Source organism: Orycteropus afer, unplaced genomic scaffold, assembly GCF_000298275.1.
Source record: "Orycteropus afer afer isolate SDZICR_OR568_19922 unplaced genomic scaffold, OryAfe1.0 scaffold00174, whole genome shotgun sequence".
In the NCBI taxonomy this organism is placed as follows: Eukaryota; Metazoa; Chordata; class Mammalia; order Tubulidentata; family Orycteropodidae; genus Orycteropus; species Orycteropus afer.
Window position 1 is genome coordinate 4,725,522 of NW_006921761.1, and position 21,544 is coordinate 4,747,065.

The following is a 21,544-nucleotide window of genomic DNA, read 5'->3' on the forward strand; positions in this document are numbered from 1 at the left end:
AGGGTCAGGCCAGCCCTGAGCCAGGCCACCCTGGACCTCCGACGTGGGCAAGGGGCTGCCTGTCCAGACGAGACACAGGTGCAGCCCCAGACAAGCAGCTACCCTGCCTCCTCTATCCCTGCCCCTGAGTGCCAAGTGCAAGTCCTCAGGGAGCTGGGAGCCCAGACCCCTTGGCCCCCAGAACTGGACCTGGCCCTCACACACCCCGGGAAGGGATACTGAGTCAGGGTACCTCCCCTGCACATCTGCTCTGCAGTTAGAAGTCTGGGTTCAAGCCCCACCCACCACTCCTCTCTGAGCCAGGTGTCCACACCTGGGCAAGGTAGCATGGGGCCCACCTTCTGAAGGTGAACGATTCTATGCCACCACCCACCACCCGTCCGGTCTAAGCGAGGTGAAATTTACATGACACAAAATTAAGTGTCCCACCCAGGGGCTTCCAGTACGTTCTCAATGTTATGCACCTCTGTCTAGTTCCAGAATGTCCTCATTGCCTCAGTCACCCCCCATCCCTCCCCATCCCCTGGTGACCACTGCTCTATTTCCTGTCTCTAGACTTGTCACCCAAACGGAATGGCAGGAGCCATGGGCTTCGTGTCGGGCCTGTTCCACTGCACGTGTCCTCAAAGTTCAACTTGGCTGTAGCAGCTTTCCAAACTTCATGGGCCCAAGGAGGCCGGCCTCGGCCCAGCCACCCGTGAGCCCACGTGACCTTCCCGTGTCATATGGCCCTGGCCGGTTGGACCTCTGCCCTGCTTTTCAGTCGAGGAGGCAGAGCGAGGACCGGGTGAAGGAGACTTATCTAAAATCACAGAATAGGACGCCTGCAGGTTCCCATCATGAGGAGGGGAGTATGAGGCCCCCAGGCTCCAGGGACATCACTGCTCCAGGAAAGTGGGCCACAGGGTGCCATCGAAACGGCTGGGCTGTGGTGTCAGGGCGCCCAAGCGTGCCGATTCACCTCCAGGAAGGGACGCAGAGCCCGCTGCCCGGCCACCCAGCCCGTCGAGACCTGCCTGGGCCAGTCCCTTCCGTGCTCTGTCAGGGAGGGCATCAACTCCCACTCTCCCTCATAATTACTGATGATGTCATCCCAGGTGATTAGTGGTGAGAAAAATGTCCACCACCTGTGAGTCTGCATGGTGCTCCCGGGATGTCTGGCCCCTCTCACCGGGAGGTGGGAAGAGAAAGGTTTGTCAGGAAGAGTGGAAATGACTCGTGGGGAGGGGTAGAAGGCCCAGCTCGCTGGCCACTGCACTCCCACCTAGCTGGAAAGCCACCAAGGCTGGCCCTGCCTGAGAGGAGGGGCTCTCAGGGGGAGACCCAAGATGACATCCCAGGGCCCCCAAAGCAGGAAGAGGCCCACATCAGTGAGCACTCAGCCCTGGGGTCCCTCACCTGGGTGTGGCCTTGGGTGCTTTGGGGAGTCTGACCCTGCCCCCAGAAAATTCCTGGAAGCTCAAAACTGTGCATCAACTCCAGAATGTTCTGATGGCTCAGAGGGGCACCGAAGGGCTGCTGGGGGAAAAGTGTGGGCCTGGAAGTCGGGGGCCCACCCTGCCTGTGCTGCTCCCCATGGGACTCAGATTCCCGTCCTTAAATGGACCCACTCACAGGGTGCTGTGAGAGTCAGTAAAGGAGGCAGGAGGAAAGCCCCCACCAGGGTCATGTGCCGGACGATGCTGCCCCCGGCAACACTCGGCTGCACCGGAGCCCTGCCCGGGCCCACCTCGGAGCCACGTGTGCTGCCTGGGGGAGGAGCACCACCCCTGGTTTCCCTGGAATGCGGACATTAGGAGGAAGGGGCGGGGGGCTGCTTTCGCCCCGATGGCCAGCTGGCCAGCTGGTCGGAGTAGCTGCTCCACGGCCAGTCCAACGCTGCCAGGGCTGAGCAGGGCTGGGCTATTGGGGAGGGAGCTAGTCGGGTGCCAGGCAACTCAACCAAACGGGTCCAGCATCCCTGCCCCAGGATGCCCGTGTCCCCTCGGACCCCTAGCCCATAAGGGCCAGGTCCTTGTCCCCCACCCCACCCCACCCTCAGAGCCTTCGAATCCTCCGTGGTAGATTCCCTCTGAGCCCGGCCCAAGCCCAGGCCCCCAGCCCGCCTGGAGCTTATAGCAGTGGGCCTGGCATCTGGTGTTCATGGCTGCCTCCCCACAAGGCCCACTGCCCTCCAGGCACAAGGGGGCTGTTCTTCCTGGGAGTGCCTCATCCTCAATGGTCACTGTGCCCCTCTGACTGCCAGCTCTCTCACAGGGCAGGGATGCCAGGCCCAGTGAACATCTGGGGGGCCCTGCAGCCTCCAGGAGGCTGCCTTGGTGGGCAGGATTAGGTGAGGGTGTAGACACGTGCCCCACCCATGAGGGAGGGGGGTATGAGGGATGTGGAGGCAGGGGCTCAGGGTGCTCCCGGCACATGCCTGACTCTTCCCCTCCCCACCCTACTCTCCCTGGGAGGGAAGCCCTCCCACCCTCTCTGTGGAAGGCCTGGGCCCTGTGAGTTGGGAGACTCCCAAGGGGCCCCTCTGCCCTCAGGAAGGCATTGGGGTAGGTCAGCAGTGAGTGAGGACTGACTCTCCTCCCCCGCCATCTCTCTCCCCTGCCCACTTGAGCTGCTGACCCAGGAATCTGCCCCAAGGGCCCGAGGAGTGTGGGTCAGGGTAACAGTTGGCCCTGCCCATTGCATAAGCTTTCTAAAGGGTCCACACCACAGCTGTCATTGGACAACCTGCTGTGCTGCGGTGTCTCTCCATTCCATAATAAGGAGCCCTGGTGGCGTAGAGGATAAGTCACTTGCCTGCTAACCAGATGGTCAGCGGGTCAAATCCACCAGCCTCTCCACAGGAGGAAATAGTACAATCTACTTTCATAAAGATCTACAACCTCAGAAACCCAATGGGGGTCACTATGAGTTGGAATCAACTTGATGGGTTTTTTTTTAGAGTTTTATGTTGCTGAATGTCCCGTAGATGTTACTCCTACCCACGGCACAGTCTTCAGTCAGCCGACATTCAGTGGTGTTCTCAGCCAGCCGCCTTGGTGCTCAATGTGTCCAGCTCCCCGTAATCACCGGCCGGCGTCCCCCGAGGGCCACTGCCTGGGCTCAGGATCCTGCCTCAGGCCCCAGGAGTCCAGTCACCCCTACATCCCTGTGCCTCCCTGCTCTGTCGTCAGGACAGATTTGGGGATCATCTGGGATCAAGGGCCCTCTGCTGAGCCAGGTGGTCCACGGGATGAAGGCTGCCGTGATGGTCACGGGGCCTCAGGACCACATGTCCGGCCATTCCCAAACAGTCCTCCCACTAGGAAATGCACAAGGCCAGGTGTGCGTTCTGGGGGGATTCAGAGGCACTCACGAGACTACCAGCTTCAGGATGCTGAGACGCCTCAGCTCTTCATACGGTCAAAGGATGGAGACCTCTTGACAGAGGGAGCCCAAGGGCAGGGTCAGGGTCAGGTCTTCAGTCTCTGCCATTGACCCTGGGTAACCCTGAGCCAGTCCTCTCTCCACACTGGGCTCTAGGGCGGCCCCAGGAGCTGGCACAGGCCTGACCCCGAGCCTGGGGCTAGGCCACATCTGGGACATCAAGCTTGGCACCGACTGCCCACCCACCTGTGCTCAGGCCCCCCACAGTGGCAGCTGCCAGGGTCCAGGGCAGGACCACGAGTCCCAAACTGGCCCAGCACCTGGGGAGGATGACACCTGGAGAGGGCGGGTTCCCTGCAGGTTTGAGCGCTCGGGGAGGCCCTTTGACCCCGCCCTTCCTCCCTTGGCCCCCAGCCACACCCCGCACCATGGACTTTCCTGTTGACTGTACCCCAGAGGCCAGCCTTGACCCAAAGGGATAGTCAGACTCCACTCTTGGCCTCAGGCCCCAATTCTGAGGGCTGCTGGGGAAGTGGGCCGGCAGCTAGAGGCCTCTCCAGGCCTGGTGGCCACCGCATTGTCCTTCCTGCCGGCCCACCTTCTGTCATGGTCTCTCCTGCAGGATGAGGTCCTGAAACCCACAGTGGCTGTGGGGGCCTGCGATAGGCGGGGGCCCTGGCTCCTCCCGGCTGGGGCACGTACCTGCCCGGCCCTGCTGTGACACCTGACCTGACACTGGGGCCCCAGATGGGCCTGGCTCACAGGCGGCCCCGAGTCAACCTTCACGGAATCTGACTGTGAGCAAGGTGTCTTGGAACCTGGGGGGTCCTAGGAGAACCTCCCATCCTGACAGGCATATTTCTAAGTAGTCAGTCTGGCTGGGAGTCAGGGTGGTGACCCCCAGACTCTGGGGAACCACAGGCTGGGGGATGGGGCTGAAGAGGGGCACCCGACGCCTCAGGGCTCAGGGTGCGGCCGGGAAGGGGATCCATGAAGGAGGCCATACAAACTGTTGAGTGCCTGCCTCACTGTGGCAATTACCAGCTGGGGCTGATGCTTCCTAAAGTGTCTGTGGTCCTGGGCAGTGCAGATCTAGATAGACTTCACAATGTGCCCATTTAACAGAGCAGAAAAGCAAGGCTCAGAAAGGTTATAAAGCCGGGGTGGGCAGCCAGAGTCTCTTCCTCCTCGGGGCCAGTCTGGGAGCGGGACACCCTGGGGGCCAGTCCCAACCTTTGGTGGGCTGACATCTGGGAAAAAGACCTCCTTCCTGCAGCATAAAGGGGGCAGCTCCTCACATCCTCCCACACTGGACACCCAGCCCCCGTGAGCATATTAACAGACACCCGCTCTGGCCATGCCTGCCCAAGCCCTGGCCCAGGTGTGGTCCACTGGCTCTTGGGCGTGGTACAGGGCCGGGCACAGTGTCCAGGAGGTCCTGGAAGGACTGTGCACAGCCACACCTGCCAAGGCAGGCGGGAGCTTTCCTCTCGCAAGAGGAAACAGAAGCCAAGGTGTGGTGGGGGCAGGGGTACCCCTGAGGTCACCCCGAGCGCTTGACGAGGAAACACCTGCAAGGAGGGCACAGGACAGGAAACACGGGGGACCCCAGCACCTCTCTGTACCCCGCTGGCCAGCCACGGACTGCCTGGGGCCTGGGTGTGTGTGTGTGTGTGTGTAGGCTTTGCTGCTGGAGGGAGGACCATGGCTGGGCCCAAGGCAGCCAGTGGTGCAGGCTGGCCGTGCTGACCTCGGAAGGAAGGGTGGACTCAGTGTCTGCTGTGACAGGCCACGGGCCAGCAGTCTGCTGCGAGCCCCACAGCCCCCAGGCCATGAGCACAGGGACCTTCTCAGGCTGGTTGGCTCTGAGCAGAAGGAGGTGAGTTGCCACCTGGAGGAGTTGTTCGCTGCTGTCTGTCAGCAGACCAGGCAGGGAGCCTGTGGCTGGCTCAGCCCAGCAGGGGCTCCGTCCAGGTTGGAAGGAGATGACAGGCCTGGCGTGTGAGCTCTGCCTCAACTCCCTGCATGGCCTGGAGCACGGTCCTTCCCCTCTAAGGCCTCAGTTTCCTGATGGTCCTGAAAGAGGGCGGTGCTGTCCAGGCCCCGGCAGGACTCTGTGCTTGAAGGGAAAGGGGAATGTCCAGCGCCTTGTAAGCAGTAAAGTCCTGGAAGGATAAATGAGATTATCAATAACACCTTCAGGTGTGGCTGGATCAAGGCTCATATGCTACCACCCGGACTTTGTCTGTCTCTTGGCTTCCTGTTGTGGGGGTGGGCTCCACTTCCTGGTAGGCCTTTCCCATAGATGCCAAAGATGGCTCATGTCCCCCAGCTCAGCAGCCCCTGGGCAGCATAAAGGGGGCAGCAGCCCACCCCGGAACCAGGGAGTCCAGTCACATGGACAGATGTTGGGGAGCTGTCCACCACCAGTGCTAACCATGAGCCTGGCTCTGAGGGGCCACAACTCCTACTTCATCCCTACCACAGGTCTCGGAGGCAAGCCCACTCAGTCTCATAGCAGGACCGTCACTTTCCAAGGTCACCCACCTTACTGGAGGTGGGTGGTGTGGATCCAAGACCCAAGGCTCCACCCCTGAGCTCCCCCGGGGCCTCAGGAGCAGTCCTGGCAGCTGCTTGCAGGGGGATGGCCTGCCCCCAGCCCAAGGCCCTGTCTGCCCCAGGCCCTCATCCTGAGGGTGATGTATGAGGAACAGTTTCTCTAACTAGGGTACTAGTTGGTACCGGGAGCCCAGACCTGCAGGACCAGAGGTGGTCCCTTAACTCCAGAGCTTGGCTGTCCTTGGGCAGTGTTTTCACTCAAGAACAAAGGCAGACCCGATTTCTGAGGTGGGAATACACAGGCCAGCCATGATGCAGAATATCCCCGAACGTTCTGTTGGAGCCTGGAGCCCACCCCCTGCTCTGAGCACCCCAGAAGCCTCCCCTCCCTGCTCCTGGGGTGTGAAGCTCCATGGAAGGAGCCAGAACTGAAGACGCAGAGGCCCAGGGGTGGGCAGAGGGATGTAGCCAGGACGTCTGTCCAGATCTCCAGCATAGCCCACTGTGCAGCTGCTGGTCTAGGGACAATGACACTGATCTCTAGCACATGCCCTCACTGTGCCAATACGGGGACTCTGGCCACAGCCACCTCCAGGCCACAGTCCCCCACTGTCGAGCCCAAAGATGCCCTTAGAGACGGGTGACTTTTTTTCTTCTTTATTCCCTCTAGTTAGTGGTTTAGCCTTCCTTCCCCACCCACCCCTGGTAACCATCAAAAAAATATTTCTTTTTGTGTGAAACCTTTTTCTTGACTGCTTACAGTAGTAGTCTCATACAATATTTGTCCTTTTATTGTGATTTGGGTGAAAGTTTACAGAGGAAATTCATTTTCCACTCACATTTCAGTTTATACACATTTTGTTTCATGGTATTGATTGCCATCCCCACAGTGTAACAGCTCTCTTCCCACTTCCTCCCTGTGGTTAGCTTTTCCCTGTGTCCGTCTTTCCCGTACGTTCCTGCCCCTGAGCTATCTCCCTGTGCCACTACCACCCTTCTGACTTCCCATGATTGACTACTCCAAGGAGTGTACCCACCTGGTGTAAATGTTCACCCTCTATGCTTGTCTATTGTTTGGCTGGAAGCCATCAGAGTGAGTTCAATTCCAGACCTGAAGGGTAACAGGGGACCATAGTTTCAGGGGTTTTACCAGGCTCTATCAGACCAGTAAGCTTGGTCTTTTTTATTATTTGAGTTTTGTTCCATATTTTTCTCCTATTCTATCCAGGATCTCCTGCACTGATCCCTTTCTGAATGGTTGACAGTGGTAGTCGGGCACCATCTAGTTCTTCTGGTCTCATGGTCATACAGGCTGAAGTCTACTGTCCCTTGAACTAACTGTTTCCATGCGTCTTTGGTTTTCTTCATTCTTTGCTCTGGATGAGGGGAGACTCATCATTGCATCTAGATGGCTGTCTGCAAGCTTTTCAGACCCCAGTCACTACTCACCAAAGTAGGAAGTGGAACAATGTTTTTCTATAATATGTTATGCCAATTGAGTTTGATGTCCCCTGTGACCATAGTCCTAAGCCCACAGGCCCAACCACTCCCTCCTCATGGTGTTTGGCTGTGGCTGAGGAGTTATCATAACTCTGTCCCATTAGTTCTACTGTATATATGGACATTCTTATAGTACATACAAAGACATATGTAGAAACATCGTCTGCCAACCTTATCTAGGGAGCTCTGGGGGAGTAATGCCTAAAGCATTCAGCTGTTAACCAGAAAGCTGGCGGTTCAAACCCACCAGCCACCCCTCAGAAGGAAGATTGGGCAATCTGCTTCTGTAGAGATTCTGCCCTGGAAACCCAAGAAGGGGTCGCTATGAGTCAGATATGGCCCTGGGTATGTTCCCTTTTAACTAGACATACCTGATCATTCCAACTGTCAACCCATGTATCTGTCCTCTTACTGACTAACTTCACTCCACATAGCGGCCTCTGTGGTAGGTAAGGTTGTGTGTCAACTTGGCTGGGCCTGGCTGAGTAGCTGGGCAGCTGGATGTAGTTATTCCCCACGATGAGACTGGTCATCAGCTCCATAGTGGAATCTACTGGAGCAGCTCAGTGGCTGCCTTAGGGATGTGGTCTGCTTCCTGTATAAGAAGCCTTGGGGACTGGTCTGCAGCTTTTGGCGTGCTTGGATCCTGTGTGTAGCTGAGTCTTTATTCAGCAGCCTACCATGTTGTCTGCCAATCTTGGGATTTTCAATGGACTTGAATCAATGGCCTGCCGTGTGATTTGGTAACGTAGGGACTGTGCCTTTTTACTTGTCGATCTTGGGCTTGTCAGCCTCAGCAGCCAGCAGCTGCCTGAGTGAAGAGATGCCTCTAGGTCAGTGGGCCGGGAGCAGGAGGCAGAGCTGAAGCCCAAAGTCAAAGGGTTTTCAGCCAGCCCCTAGAGCCTGGCACTTTGAACTTGGACTTCTAGCCTCCAAAACTGTAAGAGAATAAACTCCTGTTTGTTCAGGGTGTCCCATTGGTGGTATTTTCTGTTACAGTGGCACTGGGTTTCGCAGATTCATCACTGTGCTTTAACATGGCCTTTCGGTCAGAGCACCCCATCCCGCCACAGCTAGACAGTGTGGTGTCCTCACTTCCTTGCCACACTGTGGTGTCTGAGTCTCTAACATCATTGTGCGTGGTATTTCATTGTGTTTGTGTGTCAGCTTGGCTGGGCCTGGTAGGGTGGCTGGGCAGCTGGATGCAGTATTTCCCATGATGAGACTGGTAATCAACTTCATGGTGGAATCTACTGGGAGCAGCTGAGTAGCTGCCTTAGGGATGTGGTCTGCTTCCTGTATATAAGAAACAGCTTTGGGAATGGTCTCTACCTTATGGCACACTTGAACCCTGCATGGAGCCGTGGTGTTGTTCAGCAGCCTGCTATGCTCTGCTGACCTTGGAACTTTCAATGGACTGAAATTAATGGTCTGTCATGTGGTTTGGTAACATCGGGACTGTGCCTTTTTACTTGTCACCCTTGGGTTTGTCAGCCTCAGCAGCCAGCAGCTATCTGAGTGAAGAAAAGCCTCTAGCTTCAGTGGGCCAAGGGCAGGAGGCAGAGCTGGACCCCAAGGTTGAGGGGCTTTCACCAAGCCCCTAGAGCCTGGCACTTTGAACTTGGACTTAAAGCCTCCAAATTGTAAGAATAAGCTCTTGTTTGTTCAAGCATCCCATTTGTGGTGTATTCCTTTCAGAGTGGCACTAGGTAACCAGACCATGTGGCTTGCCGATCTCCTCCTCCGTGGACAGGCATCTAGGTTGTCTTCATCTTTTTTGCTGTTGTGAGTAGCACTGTGATGAACATGGATGAGCCTGGAGACACGGGCGATGGACGCGGACGGGCCCAGAGGAGCCGGCGGTGGACACGGACGAGCCCGGAGACACGGGACTTGTCATCAGAGCTCCTCCTGGCTTAATCTCACAGACCGTCAGGGTCTATCAATAGATGCGGGCACAGGGCTCCCTGCACACCCAGATCCAGGCTGGGCCGGACCTCAGCTGAGGACCTGCGACTGGGGGTGTGACCTCAGATGGAACGCCACCAGAGCCGGCCGCATGATGGGAGCGTGGAGCTGTTCCCGCCCCCACGTGCCACACTCACGCTTGGCCTTCTGTCCGGGCTGCGCTGTGGATGCCGCCACAGGCTGGATGCCCCCAGCCGGTCCTCAGGAGAGATCCTGGTGTAGTGGGGCGACCGGCACCGAGTGAAGAAGTATGAGCATAACTAGATGGAGTGTCCAGCCATAGCCGTGGCCCAGCTGTGTGGGGTGGGGGTAGTTGGGGGCTGTCCCCCAGGGTGGAGACCTGTGCACTGGGGGCGAGTACAGGACACCTACCGACACGCCCCACACACAGATGGCCAAGCGTGAGAGTAGGTTCTCCTCAGGAGCCGGAGAGGGCTGTGTCTCTTCGTTGAGACAGGCCCACCTGCTGTGGGATTGTGGTGTCCTCACTTCCTTGCCACACTGTGGTGTCTGAGTCTCTAATATCAGGGAAAAGCCATTGTTGTCTGTGCAGAGATGCAGCCTTGAGCATGCTTCTTTTCATGAACTGACCTCAAAGGGGAGAAAAGATGCTGCCCCCCATGGAGGAAGCGGGGAAGCCAGAAGGCTGGGCCTCCATTTCCCAGCTAAGAAGCTCAGAGGCCTCCTAGCCTAGCTGTGGCAGGATGGGGTGCTCTGACTGAAAGGCCATGTCTGGCCGGTTCTCTGTGCCCCTCATCTCACTGTCCTGTCTCCCCACCCAGCCTCCTAGCCTGTGTGGTTCTCACGATAGCCAGCCGCCCTGTGTCTGAGCAGAGGGTCCCTACCGGGGTGGATCGGCCCTTTGGGAGGGGTCAGTGGTGGGCAGCCTTTCCTGATGTCTGGGCCCCAAGGAGTGGGGGAGTCCTGCTGGAAGTCGGGTGGGCAGGGAGACTGCCCCAGAGGCCATGTCAGCCCAGATGGGACTTCACTTCTTCTGGGAGACTCCTGAAGACACAGACTATGTCTGTCTATTTTACCCCACGGCCTAGCTCAGGACATGCTACATAGGCAGGGGGCCAAGTGGGGTGATGTGGGGAGTGGACAAGAGCCTGCTGGGAGGTGGGTGCCCACTGCCCCCCACCTGTCCAGTGAGGCCGCCACCCCAGGAAGTTTTGCTAGCCCTTCCTCTAGAACCTACCCCAGGTCCCCTCCCACCTGCAGCACAGGCGTGAGCAAGGAGCCGGACTCCAGCCAGCCTGGCCAACCCCACACCCCTTGAGCCTACCTCTCCCAGGCATGGCCGCCCTGTGGTTGGGGCCGCCCTAGGAAGCCAAGCCTTATGCATGAGGAGATGAGGCAGGTAACACCACCGGCTTCCCACCGGGACCGAGGCCATGAGCTCTGTTGGGGTTTGCAAGCCTTTCCACACCCTTTCCACAACACTTCGTGGGTTGGAGAGGACCCCCAGGACGGTGCAAACGGCCAACATGCTCGGCTGCTGACTGAGGCTTCAGGTCCAAGTCCACCCAGAGGGGCCTTGGAGGAAAGGCCTCGTGGTTTGTTTCTGAAACTTCAACCACTGAGAGCCTGACGGGGCACGTTTCCTCTCTGCACACAGGGTCGCCATGAGTCAGCGTCAACTGCTTGCTGGTGTGGGCTAGGAAACTGCGCATCAGCGAGGGCTCACCGGTGGGGGCGGCGTGTGCACGCACATGCTCACCAGCCTGTCACACTGTGTCTGTTCACAGGTGGAAGTGTCTGCCCTCTGACATGTGGCCTCCCCAGGATGGGCCAGTGACCTTCTGGGCCAGCTGCCCGGGGTCCCGACTCTCAGGGTGGAGCTGACACATGGGCAGGGGTCCAAGGAAGGTCCTGGAGAACAGGTCCCCTCCTCCCCCTTGCATGTCATGTTAACTTTGGTGACAGCTCACTTGTGTCTAATTTGTAAGTTTAGGAGGCAGCTCCCAACTTCCTCTCCATCAAAAGTACTTCCCGGCAAAGCACAAACACACGGGCCCTTCCTGCTCTTGATTTTCACACCGATGAAGGGTCAGCAATCATCGGCTTGCTCGAGGCACTGGGCATGCCCTGGCCAGACTTCCAAGGGGTTGGGCTCCTGATGGCCTCAGAGAACTGTCACGGATGAAACTGTGCTCCTAAATTATGGCCTTGAATGCTCACCTCTCTGTCTATGGTTATGATCCCACTTGGGAATGTGAATAAGACAGGATTAGCGCAGGGTGTGCCTCAAGTGGGTCCATTCTGAGATATAAAAGAGGTTAAACAAGAGAGTGAGAGAAGCAGAGATGGGGAGACAAATGTCAAGCCACACGGAGCTCACCCAGGAGCAGGAGCTCAGAAGGGACAAGGACCATCCCCCAGAGCCGAAACAGAGAGAGACCCTCCTGGCTCTGAATTTGGGCCGCTAGCCTCCTAGCACTGAGAAAATAGACTTCTGCCCACGTTCCCTGCCGCACTTGGCGGGCGCCACCCACGAGTCCGCAACTTCACGGGTCCCTCTCCAACTTTGGCGGCACGGCGCGTGCGTGCCCCTCGGGGATCGAGCAGGGGCCCCGGGAGTCCTGGGTCAGGGCTGGGGCTCCACAGCAGTCCACGCTGGGCGGACTGGCCCTGCCCGGCCCGGGGCCGCGCCTGGAGCCTTGTGCCGGTGCCGATCGGGGGGCCCGGGGCCCTGCCGCTGAGCCGGTCTCCCCTAGCCGCGTCTGGCACCTGTCCCCTTGTGGTATTTCTGTTACAGCAGCACTAGGGAACCAAGACCTCAGCGCTGTCTCTGCCCCTCAAAGGTCAATCCAGAGAGCTGTTTAAGGAAGTACAAGCTAACAAGAAAACAAACATTTTCCCTCATTCCGTGGAAAAAGGAAGCATGCCTCCTGCCAGGAGCTCAGCCTCCCCTCCCCCACCTGCCACGCCCCAACCCCAACTGGGCCTCCCCAAGAAGAAACAGGGCCTTCCTGATGCCCAGCACCCAATCCCTGACCCCCCAGTGGGTCTCCAAACGCAGCCACATCTCTGAGGAGGAAACAGGAGTGTGGGAAAGAACTAGACTCTCAGACAAGCCAGGAAAGACTCTTCCTCATTTTCTGCCCGAACCACAGGGAACTGGACCTGCCCTTGCTCAGTCCCCACTCAACACCAGCCAGCTCAGGCTGTTTGAAACCGACACTCATCCCTTTGGGCTGTTTTGTCCATTCCTCGGAGTGGCTCAGGTCAACAGGCTAGGATGGAGAAGGCTGGATGCAGCCCCACCATCACGCTGGTTCCAAGTCCTACCTTAAGCGTGGATTACCCGACTGGGTTCCTCCTTGGGAAGTCATTCCTGAGTGTTCTGGGTTGAACTGTGTCCTCAAAACACATTTGGGAGTCCTAGTCCCCGCACCCTGTTTGGAAATTGGGGCTTCTCCCCCAAGGCTCAACTTTCAGCCATGTGACAGGCCTGAAAGGTGAACAATAGCCCCAGGGAGGAAGGCATGCCTTAGAACAACCAAGCACAAAGGATGGCATTTGCCCCATCCAGGTCAGAGGTAGGAAGGGACAGGGAAGAAGGACAGATGGAAGCGGTAAACACAGGGCGGAAGCAGGAACAGTGTTGTTGCATTAAGAGGATTGCAGTGGATGTCACAAAACAAAATGCGTATGAATTGTGAATGGAAGACCAGTTTGCTCTGTAAACTTTCACCCAAATGAGAATCAAAAATTAAAAAATAAATGGGGGGAGGGTTTCTCTCATTATGTTAAGGAAGTTATACCAGAGCAGGGCAGGTTCTAAACCGAATTGCTTCAAAATGGTGTCTTCTAAAAAGAGTGGGATAGACACAGAGACACACACAGGGGAAAAGACCACGCGAAGACCCGCAGGAGCAGAGCCGAGAGACCAGCACGAGAGACGGCAGTAACGGAGCCCAGAGACCAGCACGAGAGGCGGCAGTAACGGAGCCCAGAGACCAGCATGAGACAGTGACAGTCTTACCAGCCCATGGAAGAGAAAGCCGGTGCCACTGGGTAGGTGGCTACCTGGCAGAGTGGGTTGCCTTCAGGCATCACTTGGTGGAAGAGACTAGCATGAGATGGAGTAGCAGGTTGGTCGGCCCATGGAGCAAGAAAGCTAAGTGTCCTCTGGGCAGGAAGATTCCTGGCGGAGTGCGTTGCCCTTGGGCATTAATCGGCAGAAGTGGAGAGACCAAGGAAATGGGAAGCAGAGCTGCCTGAGTATCAAGGGTAGGACTGTGGCTTTTGGGGGTGAAACCACCACAGCCCCCTAGGTTTCAAAGAGCCAGGCCTTCACCAACTTGGTTCTGGAGGGTGGGGCTGCTCGTTCACGTGAGCCAAAGGCATGGAGCCACAGCCGCTGCCCAAGAGAGAGGGGGCGGGGCCGCCATGCCCAAGAGGGAGAGGAACGGGGGCCGCCAGGCTAAGGGGGTGAGGTCGCCACTCAGGAACTAGGGGACTGCAGTCACCCACTGAAGATCTGAACAGGTGCCAAGTTGACAAGGGGTGGAATCGTGGTGGTTAAGTTTGTGTGTCAACTTGGTGGGCCTGGTTGAGTGGCTGTAGTATTCCCCGTGAGGAGACTGGTAATCAACTCCATGGTGGAATCTACTGGGAGCAGCTAAGGAGCTGCTTTGGGTATGTGGTCTGCTTCCCGTATATAAGAAACAGCTTTGGGAATGGTCTCTAGCTTATGGCACGTTTGGACCCTGCACGTAGCCGTGTTGTCGTTCAGCAGGCTGCCGTGTTCTGCTGACATTGAGACTTTCAATGAAATTAAGTTAATGGCCTGCTGTGTGGTTTGGGACTGTCCCTTTTTACTTGTCAACCTTGGGCTTGGCAGCCTCAGCAGCCAGCAGCTGTCTGAGTGAAGAAAAGCATCTAGCTCCAGTGGGCCGGGAGCAGGAGGCAGAGCTGAAGCCCAACGTTAAACGGCTTTCACCCGTCCCCTAGAGCCTGGCACTTTGAACTCGGACTTCTAGCCTCCAGACTGTGAGAGAATAAACTCCTATTTGTTAAGGCCATCCCATTGGCGGTGCATTCCCGTCAGAGCAGCACTAAGGAACCAAAACACGCTAGCCGCTTGTGACAAGTCAGGGGAGTCCTGTCCTGAGAGCAGAGCACAGGGAAGGGAGAAAAAGACACACAGAAGGAGGTACGTGGACAGTGTTGAATTCACCCTGATTTTAAACTCAGGGTCACTATGAGTTGGAATTCACTTTGACGGCAGACAGGGCTGCCCGGGCCGACGGACATGTCTGCTGCTATCAGCCCCCTTCGGTCTCCGTGGTGGGCTGTGAGGGAGATGAGTAAGGCATGAGGGGCACGGGACTCTGTTCACAGCACTCCTGGGGCCCCCCTTCTGGAATGTTCTTCCTAGGTACCTGTACGGCCCACTTCTCACTGTCTGGGGCCTCTCTGATTTATGTGCACGCAGACAACACACACACACACACACACATGCACACGCGCAGCCTCTCCTTGAGCTAGAAGATAGGCTCCAGGGAGGCATACGCAGGAAGGATGAACAAAAGAACCTCTTGCCACCCCAGCCAGGGTGCCAGCCCTGCTCCTTGTCCTACCCCCACCTCCACGTGGGGACCAACAGTGTTCTGGAAACCTCAGCACCTTCTGCACGGAGCCCCAGCCCCAGCTTTCATCCTCAAAGGCTCTGCTGGCCGGTCAGCTGCAGCTGACGCTTGGGCTCAGTCCACTGCAGGGGCCTCTCAGCACCGGCACCGGCTCTGGAACTGTTGACATGGTGGTTGAGGCTTTGGCTCGGTGCAGGGCCCAGGACCACAGACACATGGACAGATGGGACAGACGGACAGCTTGGCTTTCTGAGACCACCTAACCCGCCAAGTAGCAGAGAGGGGCCTCTCCCAGGCCACCCTGAGCTCCCAGCCACACCCAGCTCCGGGCTGCAGGGGCTGGCACCCAGGGGGTCTCAGGGCAGACGGCATCTGTTTTGCCAGCACTCTTCCGCCTGCACGAGATTCAGCCTTCGCTGTTCTGAATGATAGCCAGACGTGGTGGCCACCACTCTCAGGAGTTCTGCCCAGGAAGAAGAGGACAGACTGCTCCCCCTCAGAGTGATGAACCCCAGGGAAAGCAAGGTGGTGTTGTCAGATTCTACCACCTTTTCCAAGAGAGCCCTGAGGGATCTCCGGTTTGTACAACCTCACCAGGGGGCAGAGGGCAAAGGAGAAGCTGTCTTCCTTGGGGCTGGGCTGGAGCGCTGCCCTGCCCTACACTGTTGCCCTGGGCCCAAGCGCTCTGGGTCCCTTACTGGTGCAGGCCCGCCCTCAGGCAGTGGGAACCAACCGAGTCCTTCAGCGGGTGGGAACCAGGAGAGTAGCAACAGTAACTTGTGGGAGGTCCTTGACCTCCAGCCTTCCAGGGCCCACCCAGCACCTGGCACACAGGCCCAGCATATGGTGACCACCCCAGGCGGGCCCAGTCCTGCACCCTGGCTGGGCACCAGCACCTGGGTGAAGGGGGGCATGCCCTGGGGTCCCCGTCCCCTGCCCCCTCACCCGCCACAGGGCTGTGAGCCCCTGGGAACATGTAACCTAATCTCATTTCGGCCGGCTGGTTTTCACATAACTGGAGTATTTTTACCTCCTCTGCCCCAGTGATGGATCGCCTGATTTATGTTGTGCGAAGCCCCCAAGTGGCTGTGAGCATCCTCCAAGCCGGCGGGAAGCGGCTGAAACCCCCCTCCTCCAGCTGAGAAAGCCGCCAGCCACATGAAAGACAGGCCCTTACTTGCCGATTTTTGAAAATTATTCCTCCAAACGTTCCCAGCGAGTGCTGATCTTGGGGATAAGGAGGCCGCAGGGGGTCAAGGAAAGGAGCCAGGGGGCTAGGTTGCAAACCCCTCCGAGGCCCAAAGCCCCAGTGCCCTCCCTGCTCACTGGCACTTGCCACCAAAGAGTCTGCTTGTACTTAAACGGCCCAGAGCAAGTCTCCAACTGAACCCACATTCCCACGCCAACGCTGCGCTCCGCGGCCTCTGGTTTCTGGCAGATTTCTTCCTCAGCTGTCAAGGCAGAAATATAGACGGATTCTAGACTCACTACAGGCTTGTCGGGTTTTCTCCCTTCCCCCGAGACCTGAAAATCGCTCGCAGATGTGTGTACCTGCTAATGTCTGAGCAGTGGACTCCAAGAGCGAGACTCGGGGCATCCCATACCCCAGGTCTGAGGGCAGGCCCTGTGGGGGTGGGGAAGGGGCAGGGGAGCAGTGGATGTTCCCAAAGTGACTAAAGTGTCTGGAGCACATGGGAGGGGACCCAGGGCAGCCGGGGAGCCGTGGCTGAAGCTCGTGGTGCGGACCGGGAGGATGCAATGCCCCTTGGGAGATTCCTGCTTGGGCAGGACTCAGTTTGAGGAGCCGGGTCTTCCCATAAAAATGGAAAAGGACTTTTTTTTTTTTTTTAAAGGAGTTTCTAGCTATTTTTATCCCAGGAAAGGAAGGAAGGGAAGGAGGGAGGGAGGGAGGGAGGGAGGGAGGGTGAGAGGATGGGAGGGTGGGAGGGAAAGGAAGAGAAAAAGGAAGGAGGGAGGGGGGAGAGGAGGGGAGGTGGGACTACCCTCTGTGACTCAGCCTACGGAGGTTGGACTTGTACACAAGCCCAAGGGGCGGCCTCAGTTTCGTCCCCCCGGGGCCCTTTCTTTCTGGAGAAAGTTCTGAGCCTCATGGGCCAGGGTGGGGCAAATTGGAAGCTTCCCAGGGCCTTCCTCTGACACCCCCCCAAGGCTCTAGGGGTCCTCAGGCTAGCGCCACTGTCCAGGCAGCATGGACACACCTGGAGGGGCAGCCTGACTGGACCTGGGTCCCAGCCCTGCTGACCCAGGCAGACCCCACAGCCCCCTCAGAGCCTGGATGGATGTCCTGGTGCATAAAGCTGGTGGGGTCACAGCCCTGCCTCCACAGCAGCCCCCATCCCCTCGGCCTGCAGGTGTCAGGAGCTTGGCCAGCCTCCTCGCCTCCATGCTCCTCCTCCGCATAAGCCCCAGATTCCCCTCAGTTTTGGCAGGCCTAGCCCCCTTCCCAGTGCGCTCCAGCCCGCATAACGCCCGATCCCCCCACTGCACTGCTGCTGCTGGCAGCCTGTCCCCTGGGGCTCCCAGGAAGAAGCAGGTGGGAGTTGTCGACCTCCAAGGGGCCCCAACGCCAAGCTCTGTTTAGCCTCGCTTCTGTGGGAAGCTGAGGGCCCCGGGAGCCTGGACGGTCATATGGGATCCTTCCTTTCAGGGTTTGGGGACCCTGCTGGGGCCACTGCCATCTTTGACTCCCCCTCAGCCTCTGTGCTCTCAGTAGTCAGGGCTTGGGGGACGGGAGGGGAAGCCCTACGCCAGTGGGAAACGACAGGCAGGTGGCCTCCTGCCCTGCAACCCCGTTTCTAGAAGGAGGTGGCCCAGGTGGCCTGTGGGCTGGCCCTGCAGCCCTCAGCCCAGCACCAGTGGGCTCTGTCAGCTCACCTGCTGCTAGCGGAGAGCTGTCAGGGGACATGCCCGGGCATCACACTCCTGCATCTCCTGTGGAGGAAACGGCCTGCCTCTGGGGTGCTGACCCCTGATCCCCGGGCCTGGTGGGCAGCACAGGTCTCACAGTCTCCCGTGCCCTGGCCCTGAGCTGCCAAGTGATGGCCACTGCTGGAGGACAGGAGACCCTGTGTTGGGGAGGGCATGGGATGCCTGCTCTGGGGGGCCACCAGCAGGCAGACACAGTTGGGGCTGAGGACACAGTCGAAGTGCACAGAGAAACCCTCTCCTCGGCACTTGCCCAGCCCTATATCCTCATTCAGGAGCTCTGGTAGCATAGTGGCTAAAGCACTTGACTGCTAACCAGAAGGCTGGCGGTTCAAACCTACCAGTCACACCTCGGAAGGAAGGCTGGGCAATCCTACTTCCGTAGTGATACTGCCTCGGAAACCCAAGGAGGGGTCACTATGAGTCGGGGCCGACTCGACGGCAAACAACAACAACAACAATATCCTCATTCCTGCGGCCCTTCTGTCTACCACCCTACAGCAGCCTCCGTGTGGAAGCACCCAGCTGTGGCAGGCCCGTCCCTGCCTTCAGGGACCAAATAAGTCTTGGCAACACTGAGAGATGAGTTCTGGGAACCCTGGGGAGCTGGGGGGCCTGGGGAGGGATCCCCAACCCTTCCCAAGGGCTCTGGGATGGCTTCATGGAGGAGTCACTCGGGGACAAACAGGGGTCTGTGTGACCTCAGCTGAGGACTACGTAAGACCTGGAGGCAAGAGAGTGAGAGGCAGACAAAGCTGGTGGGGCAGGCACAGTACCTGAAGGCAGGCCGGCCAGGTGCAGGCAGCCGGGTGCGCACCCGGGCCTCGGGGAGAAGGGTCTGTGCATGGGTGGGGGGGCCACGGACTCAAGCTCTAGAGCCAGCCCCTCTCCAGTCTCAGGATCTGGGGAACCTTTCTAGGTCACCCTGACACTTTTGGAAAAGGCCGCAAGGGCTTTAGATTCACTCAGTCAACGGGAAGTGAAGTCCAAGGGCCAGTGAAGGGCCCTGGCTCAGAGTCAGTGCTCGGCTCAAAGCCGAAGGCCAGGCCTGGCGTGAGCCTGGCGATGGGTCATGGCACAGGGCAGGGGCACCCTGGAGCTTGCCACCTGCAAGCTGATTAGAGATTTGGCAGTCAGCTTCCAGGGGGAGGGGCCGTACCCCTTGGCATTCTGCACCCCAGGACCCACCACTCAGATCAGACATGCAGCACGACCACACCCACACTCAGTCCAGCCCCCACCCCAGCTTCCCCTTGGCCTGAAGCCTGCAGGCTGGACACCGAGCTGCCTCCCCTGTGCCCTCCCCCAGCCTGCTGCCTTGGCATTGTGGGCACGAATCAGAGGCTGGAGCATGGCTGCAGGGTCCCCAGCACTGTCACGTGCGGGTCCAGCCCACCAGCCTTCTGGGCCCCAGCTGCCCAGCACCTGCTGAAGACCAGTGCCGGGCCTGCTGCCCTGAGCCAGTGTCCTAACAGCGCCTCTTAGCCCAGCTCCCTCACGGGCCAAATGGGGAGCATCATGCCCTTCAAGCCTGTGGGGGTCCGGGAGGCACCCGGAGCTGGATAGGAGACGCTCTCCTGTGACCTCAGACTCCTCGGGAGCCCTACCCCCCACTGACCTCGTTCACTGCATCCTGTGGGCCTGGAGCCTCCTGGCTCTGCTGAAGGTCACCCTGCACCTCATGGCACCACGGCTGAGTACATGGCAGGCCACCTAGGAGTGTCTGTGGGCCGACTGCCACAAGGGGTCTGATACCTTTTTCTAACCTGGGACACCTGTCTTAAAAAGACTTGGCTGCTGCCCCATGGGATAGGGCTGGGTGGCTTCTTCTGGGGGACAGAATGGCCCGTTGTCAGCAGGCCTCCCAAGCCCACTCCACGAGGACGCCCCAATAGTCCTGGGACCAGGAGGAAGAAGGTGGCCGCTGGGCAATCCCCTCTACAAGCTAGCCCCCAGGCTCCCCAACTGCTCCCCGGTGCCCACCAGCTTGGGTGTGGCTGACCAGTGCCTACCACCAGCTGTGTCACAGCAGGATTCCCCTGCAGCTCCTGGGCCCCCTACCTGACCCCCCTTGATTTTCTTTAATTCCCCCAAGACCTACTTCCTGGCCTTCTGCCACTCTGCCACCATGAAGGTCACAGGCGTCCTGGCCTCACTCTTGACGGACGGAGGACAGAGCCCAAAGTGCAGAGGTCATAGGTCACATGTACCTGGCCAGCCCCAGCCCCGAGACCCCGGGCTGTGCTCCTCCACCAGCCTCGAAGTGGCTCCTGCACACAAGGGTTCGAGCTGGCCCCCCGCCAGGAGTGGCCAGGCTTCACTTTGGGCGTGAGCAAATCGGAGGGCTCGGGTAACGGGCAGAGGCAGCAGCACCCCCAGGAGCCAGCCTGGGGCCCTGAGTCAGTCCAAGGGCCTGGGGGATAAAGTATGAACGGGGTGGGGTCCATGTCCCTCCCTTCGCTCTAGGGAAAGTCCACTCCTCCAGCTAGGCCAGCTGCTCTGACAAACATCCCACGGGGCACTGACCCCCGAAAAGTTAGCCAAGGCTCCAAGGCTTCTGGGAGGAGGCAGCTGGGGGCTTCCAGCAGCCGAGGGCCTGAGCTGGCAGGATCTCCCTGCAAGCCACTGCCCAGCAACAGGTGGGCCAAGAAAGGCAGGAAGCAGGCTTGGTGGGCCAGGTGGGAATCTGCCCGGCTCCTGGAGCAGGGTGGCCTCTTCCAGAAGCCTGGGAACCCCTGCAGTCCGGGCGATGCTTCCACGCCAGTGCCCTTCTGGGCCAGGTCTCTCAAATTTCACACCTCGGCTGGCACCTACTCCAGGACACGCAGCTGGATGGTGGGCTCACTGCCCTGAGCTAGGACAGGATACCTGTCCCGGAGCTAGTCTGTGAACTTTGGCTGCGCAGGGGCGGGCGCCCAGCGCTTAGCCGGCTTGGCACAGGGCGGCCTATACTGGCATCACGAGGAGAGACATCCCTCAGGAGGAACACCTGAGGCTGTACTGGCTGGCTCTCCTGGGCCGCGCGGGCAGACGGCGACCGGGGCGCAGGCGATGACCGAGGAATGTTGGGCGCAAGGCCTGCCCAGGGAGTGGGTGCGCGCCACCACACCAGCGAGCCACTGGCCGCTGGCCTCCCCTGGGGTGCCCCAGTCCCTCTCGCAGAGGCCGGGCCGTAACGTCACGTCCTTCAGGGTCATGGTCTGCGACCGTCTCAGCAGGGGGTCGGGTCTGGGCTGATCGGAAGCCAGGGAGCCCAAGGCAATGGAGCCCCGCCCGGGCCGGGATCCCCAAACTCGCAGCTTCCCGGCCCTGCCAGCCGGGCCCCGAGGCCTCTCCTTCCCTACTCCGCCGCGCCTCCTCGGCCATTGAAATGCAAATTGTCCCCAATTGTCGCCGAGGCGGCGGCGGCCGAGCCGGATCCTTCCGCAGAGTGTCCCAAACTTTTGGCCTCAGAAACTTCGAAGCGACAAGTAGTGCCCGCGCTGGCCCTCAGTCCCCCGCTTGTCTCTGGCCCCAAGCGCCCGGACCAGCCGCGCGTCCCCAGCGAGGGGCACATCCCGAGGGGTGCAGCCGAGGGGTGCAGCGGGCCGGGGCCGGGGTTCCGAGGG